Source organism: Panthera onca, chromosome X, assembly GCF_046562875.1.
Source record: "Panthera onca isolate mPanOnc1 chromosome X, mPanOnc1 haplotype 2, whole genome shotgun sequence".
NCBI lineage: Eukaryota > Metazoa > Chordata > Mammalia > Carnivora > Felidae > Panthera > Panthera onca.
The window spans coordinates 93,835,394-93,849,811 of record NC_138357.1 but is presented as its reverse complement, the minus strand read 5'-3'; the positions used below and the strand labels follow the sequence as shown (position 1 = coordinate 93,849,811).

Genomic DNA, 14,418 nt, shown 5'->3' with positions numbered 1-14,418 from the left:
TTTTTGTTCCATCTGTTTTCTCTCTGTTGTTCAGTCTGTTTTCTCTCTGTTGTTCAGATTGTGTTATTTCTATTTTATATCTTCAAGACCATGGTTTTTTCCTTTGTTTTCTCCATTCTGCTGTGAGCTCATTCACTGTATTTTTTATTTCAGTTTGTATTTTTTTCAGTTCTAAGAATTCCATTTGGTTATTCCTTAGATCTTGTAATTTTTTGCTAAGACTGTTTCTTTAATGAGACTATTTTTTTCATTTGTTTCAAGCAGGTCCATAATTACTAATTGCAGCATTTTCATGGTGGCTGTTTTAAAATGTTTGTCAGATAATTCTAGGGGCACCTGGGTGGCTCAGTCGGTTAAGTGTCTGATTCTTGGTCTTGGCTCAGGTCATGACTTCATGGTTCATGAGACCGAGCCCCACATCAGACTCTGTGCTGACAGCATGGAGCCTGCTTAGGATTCTCTCTCTCCCTCACTCTCTGCTACTCTCCTGCTTGCATGTGTGTGTGCGCTCTTTCTCTCAAAATAAGTAAATAAACTTAAAAAAAATTCTTATTGGATAACTCTAATATCTTTGTCATTTCAGTGGCATATGTTGTCTTTTCAAGTTGAGAGCTTCATGGTTCTTGGTATGATGAGCGACTTTCTATTGAAACCTATGTTCTGAGACTTGGGATTTTATTTAAACTGTGTCTTTTAACAGGCATCCTCTGGCACCACTCTGGTCAGACGATGGAGTACATCACCTCATTACTGCTAGGTAGGCCTAGACATCCACATCTCCACTCAGTTAATGTTGACACTGAGGAAGTGGTGAGGAGGGGCCTTTTGTTACTTCTGGGTAGGGATGGGAGGTGAGGCTCCCCATTAGCCCTCCACTGATACCATCCTGGCTGGGAGCGGGGGAGGACCACACATGTTTCACTGCCTCTCTTCTCATTAAATGTTCAGATCAAACAAACTAAATAGCTGGTTTTTCTGTGCAGAAGAAATATTAACATCTGAGCTCAGCCCGTAGATGGCTGTCCCTCTAGCTGGCTGAGACATGAAAGAAAACATGGGTACCCTAAAATGCAGTATTCTCACCATCAGAAAAACTTGCCTTGTGTACTTCTCAATATTATGTTTTAATTCTATAGCTTGGGCACAAAGGCCTTTCGTAAACTATATTCTCTGAGATGCCAGCCTCCTGCAAGGTGTTTACAGACCTCCTTTTTTTCTTTAATGTTTATTTGTTTTTGAGAGAAAAAGAGAGCATAAGCGTGGTAGGGGCAGAGAGAGACAGGGACAGAAGATCTGAAGCAGATTCCATGCTGAGAGTAGAAAGCCTGATACAGCGCTCAAACTTGCGAACACAAGATCATGACCTGAGCCTAAATCGGACGCTTAACTGAGCCACCCAGGTACCCCAGTGTTAACAGAACCTCTTGAGGAAAAAGCGTTCTAAGAAAAAGTGTTCTAAGAACTGAATTTGGAAAGCCGGAAGCCAATACTTCTGGAAATTTACAAAGCCCATTGATTTCCTAGAGATTACAGGAGTACTAAAGAGAAGAAACCTGCTTAATTTTGTTCAACCAAAGCATATTTGACCCCCAAATCTTACAACACCTATTAACATCTCAAAGGCCAGTAGATCCCTTCAAAGGCCAGTAGAGCCCATGTGACCCAGTTATGAAGTACTGTTCATAGGGGCCTTTGGTCTTTTTCCCTCTCATAACGTATTAGAGAAAGTATATTATTATGTTAGGGTTCAAAACATGTGTGCCTTCTCAGTAAAACAATTAAATCCTTTACCTTGAATATGAGTCTTAGTTTGGACTCCCCCCACCCCCCAGAAGCAGACCCCAAGATGAGGATTTGAGCACAAATTTGGGGAGCAAGGGAGAGGTGATCTTGGACAACATCAGTAGTGGAGTAGGAAAGTGAAATGGGGAAGAGAAGGAAGCCAAAAAATGTGAGTCATTAAGCAGGTTCCAGTTATGGGCCACTGAGGCTCAATCCCACTGGGGAACTCTGGGAGACAGCACAGAACAAACACACTTTGGGGTTGTTAAGTTACCCCCTTCACAATAAAGAAAGGAAGCTAGAGTGTTCATCCTAAACTCCAATCCATTTTTGGCTGAGAGCTGCTCCCAGGAGCGTTGACTCTCTGGCTTTTCCTGCCTGCCCTGCCCACAGCTGAGAGAAAGTGCCCAGGCTGAGTCACAGGTGCATGCTGTCGGAAGCCTTAGTCTTGTGTCGGAAGAGAGTGCCAAGCAGCTGTGAGCGGAGCACTGATGGTGTCTGCCATGTCTCTGAACTCTAAATGTGTTTTTCCTGGTCTCTTTTTGGCTCTAGTGTGGTTAAATAGACAATCCTATTAGTAAAATATTTTTGAGGATACTGAAACAAGCTATGTAAATAGATTTTATATATATGTAATAGATTTTATATAGATAGATAGATAGATAGATAGATGGTTTGGGTTTTTTTAATCCAAGAAGCTGGGAATGGCCAGATTGACTGCAGTGAGACGGGGCAGGCTGGGAAAGGCTGATACCTCAAAATGCCCCCTCACTTCCTAGAATGGCCCAGGTGCTGGTGGGACAGACGCAGCTGTAGGACTTGGGGTGCAGACCCACCTTCTAGAATAAAAGCAGTCCAATGTAGCAGACAACCCATGGCATCTGACAGCCACGGCAAAGCACAGCTGACCGTGTGATCTATGCAATATTACAAAGGACACACTCGGGGGAACCAAATGTCCCTGAAGGGGCTCAGAGTATGTGATGGGAATCTCGGCATAAGTGATGTTTCATAGTGAGCCAGGAGGACAGACAGACAGCAGGTGACAGTAATCTGTCTCCAGTAGTTGGTGCCAATCACAAGTTGTGCCCAGAGAGGGGTCTGGGCACAACTCTGGATTCTGTGAGGGAGCCGACCAAGACTAAGTCAGCGCTCACAGCCTTACAGGGTTTTAGGAACCAGATATACATCCAAGGTAGGGCCTTAAATACACAGGACAAACCCAAGACCAAGAGAGGGTCAACAGAACTTTGGCTTCCAGTTAGAGAGACAGAGTCCAAGGTCAAGATGACATAAACAGCAAGGATGCCTTTGTCCCTGCACTTGCCTTCTGAGTCCCAGCATATGGGGCTAGGGCTCCTGAGACAGTCCAGCCAGAGGCCAGGATTTGGCCTCAAGTTTAGAGAAGGCTGCAATGATGGATGGACACCAAGCAGCCTCAGCAGTAGGGGATGAAGTTCGTTGAGACCAGGCAAGGCCTGGCCCCCTACTCAGACATTTGCAGCCATGTGGTCAGGCGTTCTTGCCAGTCAATGCATCCATCCATCTCAATGCTTTCTTCATGGTCTTGCACATTCCCTCCTCTCCCTGCCCCACTGACCACCACCCCAAGCCTTTAGAGCACTTAAAATATGGCAGTTGGGATCCTGCCCACTCGCCTTGAAAGGTGGCTAACTTCTGGGATGGAAAATCATAGAAGCCAATCGTTCCTGTGACAACATCCAGGGCGTCCGCCCTCTATAATTCACAGAGATAGAATTTGCAGGCAATTTGAAAGTCCTCCATTGCTTAATATTTAAAATCATCTCCTCAAATTCCTCTGCTCGAATCGTGTTAATGGCCCCTTCTCCCCCCTTCCCTTCAAAGGACACCGTACGTGTCTATTTTGGTTGATTTCCGGTTAAATGTACTTCCTTTCCTCTTTCTATTCTTGCTCCTTATTCATCTTTTCCTCTCCACTCATTTATTGGATGTTGTTTTTTACCCTGAGTTTGACCCCGGCCTGCTATCCCCATACCCCCACTCCCACCCACACCAAGATTTGGATAGTTTCAGTTGTATGGACCGCATGGCCAGCGCTTTAGTCCTTGTAGCGCTTTCCTTATGCTGCTTCATTTTTGGTTTTTGTTTTTAATCCTTCATTACCCAGCTTTCCCTGGCAAATGTCCAAGACAAAACTGCATAGTTTTCTAAACCTTCTCCCTCATAGTTCTTTGCTTTCTCTGCTTTACCTCTGGCTTCCTGAAAGTATGTGTGAGGATCCATTTTATGTCTTTGTTTACACCAATAACAAATACTTCATTTACTGTTTTGAATACACGGTGCTTCTCAGCTAATGGAGAACTTGTTTTTCCTTTGAAAACACTTGTTTCTCCTTTGAAAACACTGTATGAAAGGAATCAGATAAACCTCTCTGATACTTTCCCTGAAATATCTCTGCATTCTCATTGCAGAATTCCAAATATGTGGCATCACGCGTATTTGGAGCCAGACTTCTGACAAGATGCCCTCAATCACCCACAGCTTCTTTATGAGTTTTTCCATCAAATGTGACTTCAGTTATTAAGATGTCCCAGGTGATTAGACTTGCCAGCAGCCTCCTAAATACTCAGCTGAGGAAACCTGATATCACAGGGAGAGGCTGTTCGGGAGAGATTATTTTGCAGGGTAAAAGTCAGAGGCCTGATGTCTGCAGAATTTTGTTCACTTCTCAGAAGCCCTTTGACTGTACGATGTGGGGAAGTCACTTGAAATCTCTTTGTCTCTCCAGCTGCGTTACAGAGGCAACAATACCCCATTACAAAAGCTCTGTGAGAAAAACATTACAGAATATCAACAAAATGCTTTGAACTTCTTGTATATTTCACCACATTCGATGGAGCGGAGTACTGTCCCTCCTCCCAGTCAGTCACTCTGGGGCAAAAAGCTGTTAGGAGTGGTAAGGCTAGCCGGAGGGCAGACCGGGGAGGGGTGGGGGGTGGGTACTGCTCCTTGTGACCCTGCTCTGAGAGGGGCAGGGGGCAGGACTGGGGCTCTTACAAACCCCTCCCTCCCAGTCCTGTCCCAGACATCCAGGCCTCTTCCCATTATTTTGTACATCTGAGAGTTCATGTTTTTTTCCCGAGACTATTGATCCCTTATTGCTCAAGCAAATAAAGGGTCAGTGGAGTAGAGCAATGACAGAGAGGCAGCATAACACGGTAGGTAAGGATATAGACACAGGTGGCAGATGCCCTGATTTGATACCTGGCTCTGCCATGTGATAGCTTTGTGACCTTGGGCAAGTTACTTCTCTGTGTTTCAGTTTCGTCCTCTAGAAATTGAGAATAACGTTATGAAGATTAAGCAAGTTAATATTTGTAAAGGTCCTGCTTGGAACAGTGCCTGGCACATATTGAGCATGTTAAAGTATCTGTTAAATAAAAAACATTGTCCTGATTCTGATTCTTTTGATGTTATAAAATCTTTTGTGAAAATCCTTGGATAAGAGATAACAAAAAAAAAAAAAAAAAAAAAAACAGTTTGAAAGGACAGCCTTCTTGTGGCAATGTGGAAAAGAGAGTGTAAGCATAGCAAAAATAAAATTATTTAGGGACCACCAGACAGACCGTCACAATGATCCTTCTGGCAAGATTTCACACCATGAAACAATAACTCACCGGTAGTTGTGCTGTTTATAAATGAAAGGAAAGACAAGAGGGAGGGAGGGAGGGAGGTGAAGGTGGAGGGTAAAAAGAAAGAACCTCTGAGAATTTGATCTCCGTTTTACAAGTACAGATCCAAGAGAGTTCCTGAAGTGTGACAGATGATATTTTCCCAGTAGGGCTGCATTGATATGTGTATCCCATCCACATGCTCTTCTTTCTTTCTTTTTTTTTTTAATGTTTATTTTTTTTGAGAGAGAGAGAGACAGAGACAGACAGAGTGCAAATGGGGGAGAGGCAGTGAGAGAGAGGGAGACAGAATCTGAAGCAGGCTCCAGGCTCTGAGCTGTCAGCACAGGGCCCGATGGGGGCTCGAACCCACGAACTGCGAGATCATGACCTGAGCTGAAGTCAGACGCTTAACCCACTGAGCTACCCAGGCGCCCCTCACATGCTCTTCTTTCACTGTGACATTGACATCCCTCCCACCACTATTTAAGATATACAGCATGATATTTTGATGTATGTATACATAGTGAAATGATTACTGCAGCCAAGCTAATTAGCGTATCTATCTCCTCACATAATTTTCATTGAGTTGGGGGGGAGGTATGTGTGTGCAAGCGTGGTGAGAGCACCTGAAATCTACTCTCTTAGCAAATTTCCAGTATATAATACAGTATTTTTGACTATAGTCATCATGCTGCACATTAGATCTCCAGAACCTATTCATCCTACATAACTGCAATTTTGTGCCCTTTGACCAACACCTCCTCATTTCACTCAAGTCCCACTCCTGGTAACTACCATTCTACTCTCTGCTTCCATGAATTCAACTTTTTAAGATTCCTCACATAAGTGAGATCATGCAGTATTCTCCTTTCTGTGTCTGGCTTATGTCACTTAGCGTAATGTTTTCCAGGTTCCTCCTTATTGTCACAAATAGCAAGATCTCCTTTTTTAGGCTGAATGATATTCCAGTGTGTGTGTGTGTGTATGCACGCGTATGTGCATGAACTACTCTTCTTTATCTCCTCATCCATCAATAGACACTTAGGCTGTTTCTATATCTTGGCTGTTGTGAATAATGCTGCAATGGACACAGGAGTACAGATATCTCTATGAGATACTGATTTCATTTCTTTAGATGTATGATCATATGATAGCTCCATTTTTAATTTTTTGAGGAACCTCCATGCTGTTTTCCACAGTGGCTGTACCAACTTACATTCCCACCAACAGTACATGAGGGTTCCCTGTTCTCCATATCCTCACCAACACTTGTTATCTCTTGTCTTTTTGATAATAGCCACTCTAATAGGCGTGAGGTGATAGGTCATTGTGGGCTTGATTTGCATTTCCCTGATGATTAGTAATGGTGAGCACCCTTTCATGTTGGCCATTTGTAGGTCTTCTTTGAAAAAATGGCTATAGAAGTCCTTTGCGCATTTTTTTAAATCAAGTTGTTGGAGATTTTTTGCTGTTGAGTTGTATGAGTGCCTCATATTTTTTTGGCTATTAACCCATTATCGGATACATAGTTTACAGATATTTTCTCCCAATGTGTAGGTTGCCTTTTCATTTTGTTGTATGTTTCCCTTCTGTGAAGAAGTGTTTTAGTTTTTATGTTGTCCCACTTGTTTATTTTTGTTTTTGTTGCCTGAGCTTTTGATGTCATACCCAAAAAACTATTGCCAAGACCAATACTGAAGAGCTTTGTTTTCTGTATTTTCTTCTAGAAGTTTTAAGGTTTTGAGTCTTATGTTTAAGTTTTTAATCCATTTTTAGTTGATTGTTGTGTATGGTGTAAGATAGGAGTCCAATTTCATACTTCTGCATGTGAATGTCCCGTTTTCCTCACAACATTTTTTAAAAGACTAATTTTTCCCCATTGGGTATTGTTGGCACGCTTGTCATAAGTTAGTTGTAATGTATATGCTATGGTTTATCTCTGGACTCTTGACTTCATTCCACTGATCTATGTGTTTATCTTTATGCCAGTTCCATAGTATTTCTACTTGCTTTCTATCACCCAACCTTGCAATGAACATACTTCTACACATGCATATCTGATTATTTCTTTAAGATAAATTCGTAGAAATAGAATTGTAGGATCAAAGAGTCAGGATTTTATGGGTCTTTTGACAAACAGTCCTATGTTGCCCTCTAGAAAGATTATAACAATTTACATGTACACCAGCGGTAAATGAGAGTCATATAGTTGCTATCACTCAGATTTTTTAACTTGGCTGATCTCATAAGCAAAAAAATTTTGGGTCATTGTTCTTTTACTTTGCACCTTTTAAATTTGAACAAGTTTTTGTTTCGGTTTAGTTTGGTTTTTGGTCATTTGTAGTTGCTCAGGAATTGCCTGTTCTTATTTTTTGCCTTTTTATTAACGTATATACACTTTTTTGTTGATTTATATGAACTCTTTTTGTGATAAAGATATTGACCCATTGTCTATCATAGATACTGTGATTACTTTGCTTAGGTGCTCATTTGTCTTTCAATACTATTAATGGTGGTGGTGGTGTGTTGTTTTTTTTTTTTATTTCTCCAAATTTTCTAAATAAGATATACCTTCACACCTAGTGATAATAATGATTTTAAAAGTGCCTGATATTATCATACACGCTACATGGGGGAAAAAAAAAACCTGGGGGAAAGTTTGCCCTGGGTGATGCTCTTTGTAGTTTTCTGTACTTCCCAGATTTACTAAGATGAGTAACTCTTGTAATCTTCAAAACTATCCTAAAGTATGTTTTTATCTTTTTAAGTGCAGAGAAACTTGTGTGGTCTATGTAAGTGGAATGCCAGAAGCAAGAGAGAGGATGGGAAGGAAGGGAGGTGAAGGGTGAAGTTAAAAATGAAAATGAGAACCAGACCAGCCAAAGCTTTGGATTCCATGGCTCCATGTCTCAGTTGCAGCCTGTAGTTGAAGGCTTTTAGGCAGAAGAGTGCTGTGATAAGATCTCTATTTCAGGAGAGCTTTGGTTACAATGGGAGAGATAAATTAGATCTGGGGGTTAAGAAGACACTGGTGATGGTATCAGTTGTTTATTGCTACAGTAATGCTGTGTAACAAAGAACCACAGAACCTCAGTGATATATAACAGTGCTTATTGCTCACAGGTCCGGGGTCAGCCGGAGGCCAGCTATGCAGCCCTTCTGGTCTTGGCAAGGCTCATTCACACGCCTGGGAGTGGTTGCATATTGGCTGATCTAGACTGGCCTTGGCTTGTCCCATAGATGTTTTCATAGATGTTTGTATAGCTAACAGGCTTGGAAGATAGGGATGGTATTCCCTCCAGAGCAAAGAGCAAGAATGTTTACCATCTCTTACAAAAGATTCAAGTTCCCTAACCTTAGAGTTTTTCTCCTGTAATGGCATCCACTACGTGTGCAGGCATCCACCTGAGTTTATCCCCATCACCTTCATCAGACTTGGGGGGCAAGGGGAACTGATGTAAACATGCTCATGCTAATGTGGCTTGCTGTGCCACGAATGACAAAATCCTTTGCCTTTGACCCAGAAGTCACGTGTCTCTTGTCAGCATCCAGGAAACTGTGGCACGTTAGTAGGGTAAAATCTCAGACACTTCAGTGCTCTTTTTAAATTCTTCTTCTGCTTTATTGAAATATAATTGACATATAGCACTATATAAGTTGAAGGTATATAGCGTAATGACGTACACATATTGCAAAATGATTACCACAGTAAGTTTAGTTAACATCTATTCCCTCATATGGTTTAAAAAAAATTTTTTTTTCTCTGTGGTGAGAACATTAAGGATCTACTCTCTTAGCAACTTTCTGATATACCATACGGTAGCATTAACTATAGTCATCATATTGTTTATTACATCCCCAGGATTTATTCATTTTATAACTGATACCTTTTGACCACCATCATCCAATTCCCCCAACCTCCACCCTCCATCTCTGGTAACCACAAATCTGATCTCATTTCCTAGGAGTTTGGCTTCTTGTTGCTGTTGTTTTAGATTCTACCTATGAATGAGATCATACAGTATTTATCTCTCTCTGATGACTTAGTTCACTCAGCATAATGCCTTCAGGGTCTATTCTTGTTGTCACGGATGGCAGGATTTCCTTCTTTTTTATTGCTGAGCAGTGTTCTGTTATATATATACCACATTTGCTTTATCTATCTCACTCTCCACACTTCTGGACATCACTTGCTTCTCCCTCTTAGTCATTGGATACATGAGGACCTTCCATGGCCTTATTCCCAGCACTAGGCACAGGGCTTGTATTTAATTGGCATTCCAGAAATATTTGTCAAATGAATAAATTAATCATTTTTATATACTCTTTATTTTCAATAAATAGACTTGAAAATACCATTATACGTGACATGGTCATCAGTCTTCTGTCATTGTTACTCCAAGTAAGCTTTTCTCTCTAGTACATAAGACAGTGGTATCACGGCATTGGGGTACTTGGGGGTATGGTAATTTTTAAAGTATTTGGGGATGGTGGCCAATGCAGGGCTTGTATCCAATGCAGTTATATATGGGCTCTTATGGGCGTTGTTTCCACTTTTCTGATATTCATTTACATATGAACTTGGAGTTCATTATGAAAATTTTTCCTCTAGACTCTAGAAGAAAACTTTTCATGTTTCTCTGTGTATTTACTGGCTAGATTCCCAACTATGTGTCCAACTGAGTGGGTAAGCCCAGAAGGAAGATGGGGCAAAATAAAAATAGGGAATCAACTGACTCAAAATGAGAGAAATGGATAAAGGTTAGGACAACTTGTCCATTCAACTGTTATTATGCAAGTTTTCTGCAGCTGTCTGCTCAGCTGCTGAAGTCTGGGTTAAAGTTCAAAAGGGAAAGCTCTATGTGCACATATTTTTCAATGCAAAAAAAATGTTCAAGTATTTGAAACTCAAATATTTCCATATATTCAAAGATCCAATGGGGGTGCCTGGGTGGCTTAGTGGGTTAAGTGTCCAGCTTCGGCTCAGGTCATGATCTCACAGTACGTGAGTTCAAGCCCCCCCACCCAGCCTCTCTGCTGTCAGCGTGGAGCCCACTTCAGATCCTCTGTCCCCCTCTCTCTCTGCCCCTCCCCTGCTGTCTCTCTCTCTCTCAAAAATAAATAAACATTTAAAAAGTAAATAAATTAAAAGTCACCTAAAAGAAAAAAAGATCCCCAGTGATGAAATTTATTAAGGCTATATGCAGAGTAGAAGAAATTCAGCTCAGATCTCAACATCATCAATGTTTAAACTGTATTAATTTTGAGACTTCAACCCCAGCACCCTTCATAGAGCCTGTCTCCTCCCACTGACTCTGGTGACATTCTCTGGGCTAAATGTGAGTCATAACTTGTGACATTGTACAGACAACATCTGCAAGGTGGGGTGTTTCACTTCTCACTTTGGCTCATGTTTGCTTATGCTGATTGGAAAGTAGGGATAAGAGGAAGGCAAATGTGGGAAGAGAGTTCTCCTGATTTCATTCAAAAGGCTCTGGACCAAGAAATATTTAAAGATTTTTTTTTTAAATGGAACACATGAAGCACTCTGGGTAGCTCAGTTGGTTGGATGTCCAAGTTCCGCTCAGGTCATGATCTCACAGTTTGTGGGTTTGAGCCCCACATCGGGTTCTGTGCTGACTGCTCAGGGCCTGGAGCCTGCCTCAGATTCTGTGTCTCCCTCTTTCTCTGACTCTCACCCGCTCGTTTTCTCTCTCTCTCTCTCTCTCTTTCTCTCTCAAAAATAAAAATAAGCATTAAACATTTTTTTAAATAAATAAAACATAAATACAACATTGGGGCACCTGGGTGACTCAGTCAGTTGGGCATCCAACTTCGGCTCAGGTCATAATCTCGTGGTTTGTGGGTTTGAGTCCTGCATCGGGCTCTGTGCTGACAGCTAGGAGCCTGGAGCCTGCTTCAGGTTCTGTGTCTCCCTCTCTCTCTGCCCCTCCCCCACTCGTGCTCTGTCTCTCTCTGTCTCAAAAATTATAAACATTAAAAAATAAAATAAAATAAAATAAAATAAAATGGAACACATGAGAGTATTTGAGCTTCAATAAGTATAAAACTGCACTGGATACTTAATGTCAAAGAGTTGTATACTTAAAAATGGTTAAAATGGTAAATTTTATGTTCTATATACGTTACCACAATAAAAACATGTAATGGATCAAAACCCATAAAGTATGTTTACATTTTTAAATTCACTGTGATACTTAAAAACTAACCACCTTGAAAGATGTCAGGGAACCAATTCATCACCTGAAAACTGGTAAACAAAGGGAAAGAACCAAACATAGTAGAAACCGTACCACTCGGTAAGCAAATCAGGGGACATCAGGGAAGCATCTCTTTATAAAATTATTGCAACTAATAAATGGAAATAAAATGATAGAATTAGATTATCGCCATTTGCAAGTCTCAATGAATTAATTGATTTAGACAGTAAGAACCAACAGCTGCTAATGTTGCAAAAAGAGACACAACCAGACATTATGTCTCTGCTGATGAAAGAATTCAGCACTGCGTAGAGTCTTGCAAAAGAAATGCAACCTAAGTCTGGTCAAACGTCTGGATCCAGCTATTTTCAAGAAAAGCTGGGGACAGAATACATGTTGAAATGTACCACGAATGTGCCATCAGCAAAACTCAAACTGTAGGAAACTATAGAGGCCAAATTGTCCATGTTCCTCAACAGGTCAATTATAAGGAAAAGAAAAGGCTGAAGAGAGAACCTGTAGATGAAAAGAGATTTAAAAGAGGAATCAATAATTTTTTCATATTTATTTTTTATTTTTTCGAGTTTTTATTTAATTCGAGTTAGTTAACACCTATGGTAAAATTGGTCGACTCAATAACGTTTGAAAGACCAAGCCTCAACTAGAGTGTCTGAGGTGCACACTTGCGTAACAAAGCCACAGAGAAACGTGACGAGATTATTACTGTAAAGGTCAGGGTTGTAGGCATGAGGGTACTTGTGGAGTGGCTGGCAAAGTACTACTTCTTCACCTGGATGTGGCCTTATATTAAGTCACTGTTCCATATAATTTTTTTGTGTGCTTTTCTGTGCTTTATTTTGTAATAAGTATATATTTAAGGGGAATGTCCGGAGTGAACTGAAGTCATGCAGGAGTCCCATGCAGATGTGGCCAGCTGGTCAGAAAGAAAGATGAAGAGAGAACCGGTGAGCCCCCACAAAGGCCCCCTCCAGGCCAAACATCTTCCCGGCAACACGTGAGCAGGTGGAAACTGAATCGTACTATTAATTTGGGTCAAGACAGCATTTTGAATTCCTGGCAGAAATGGATGGGAAAGGGCTCAGAAGTTGTTTGGAGCAAACCATATTTTACTTCCTTGAGCAATTTGGTTCTCTGGGCGGCATAGCGCAGGCCAGCCAATGGCCAGCAAGAACTCGGAATTGCACCTTCAGCATTGTGCAGTGTGAGGTGTGTGAGTAAGAAAGTACTCACTTTGGAGGTGCCCGGGTGGCTCAGTCGGTTGAGCAGCTGACTTCAGCTCAGGGCGTGATCTCACAGCTCATGAGTTCAAGCCCTGCATTGGGCTCTGTGCTGACAGCTCAGAGCCCGGAGCCTGCTTCGGATTCTGCGTCTCCCTCTCTCTCTGCCCCTCCCCTGCTCACGCTCTGTCTCTCTCACTCTCAAAAATAAATAAACATTAAAAAATTAAAAAAAAAAGGAAAGTACTCACTTTGAATACTTTGAATTTAGAGACCCCATTTTATTACAGAGAAATGCTGTAACATCCTTATCAGCAATGCATAAGGCTGCAGCTAGCTCTTTTTCCACCAAGAAATCTGGAGAAGATAAACAAATAAATATATTTTAAAAATAAAATCATAATAGGAAATTGATTAACTCTTTAAAAAAGGAAGAAAGAAATCTGGAGAAGGTAAGGAGCTTATTATTACATAGATGATACCAGAAAGCCCAATTGTAAGTCCCCAAGGGGAAGGCAGCATAAAATGTCAGAGCAGAGGGGCACCTGGGTGGCTCAGTTGGTTAAGTGTCCGACTTTGGCTCAGGTCATGATCTCCCCATGCATGAGTTGGAGCCCCGCGTCGGGCTCTGTGCTGACAGCTCAGAGTCTGGAGCCTGCTTCGGATTCTGTGTCTCCCTCTCTCTTTGCCCCTCCTCCGCTCATGCTCTCTCTCTCTCTCTCTCTCTCTCAAATATAAATAAACATTTAAAAAAATGTCAGAGCAAGAAAAACAATATATTCTCCCGAAGATTGTATTAACCATGTGATACCAATAGACACCTATTAGAATCCTAAAATCCTCAAATCTGACAATTCAGGTTGCTGGTGAGGATGTGAAACAACAGAAATTCTCATTCATGGCTGGTGAGAATGCAAAAATGATACAGCTGCTTTGGAATACCATTCGGCATAGTCTTACCATACAAAATAGCAATTGTGCTCCTAGGTGTTTAACCACAGATTTGAAAATTATTTCCACACAGGGGCACCTGGGTGGCTCAGTCGGTTAAGCGTCTGACTTCGGCTCAGGTCGTGATCTCATGGTTTATGAGTTCGAGCCCTACATCAGGCTCTATGCACACAGCTCAGAGCTTGGAGCCTACTTCAGATTCTGTGTCTCCCTCTCTCTGCCCTCCCCTGCTCATGCTCTGTATCTGTCTGTCTCTCTCTCTCTCTCTCTCAAAAATAAATAAGCATTTAAAAAAATGTTTTAAAAAGAAAAGGAAAATTATTTCCACACAAAAAGCTGCATGCAAATGTTTAAAGCAGCTTTATTTATAATCACCCAAATTTGGAAGAAACAAGATGTCCTTCAATAGGTGGACAGATAAGCAAACTGTGGTACATCCATGCAGTGGAATACCATTCAGTGATAAAAAGGAATGTGCTATCCAACGAGATGCAGAAAAATATAGATGAATCTTAAATGCCTGTCCCTAAATGGAAGGAGCTGAAAGGAGCCAGTCTGCAAAGGCTACAT

The 14,418-nt window shown here is 41.4% G+C and overlaps 1 long non-coding RNA gene across 1 annotated transcript in view; it reads left to right on the top strand.

Moving 5' to 3' along the window:
- The window catches only part of LOC145714219 (uncharacterized), a 189,379-nt gene that overhangs the window by 172,060 nt on the left and 2,901 nt on the right, over nt 1–14,418 (top strand). The window contains exon 4 of the long non-coding RNA XR_014136809.1: nt 12,527–12,624. This is a non-coding gene — a long non-coding RNA (uncharacterized LOC145714219). The remainder of the gene's footprint in view (nt 1–12,526; nt 12,625–14,418) is intronic.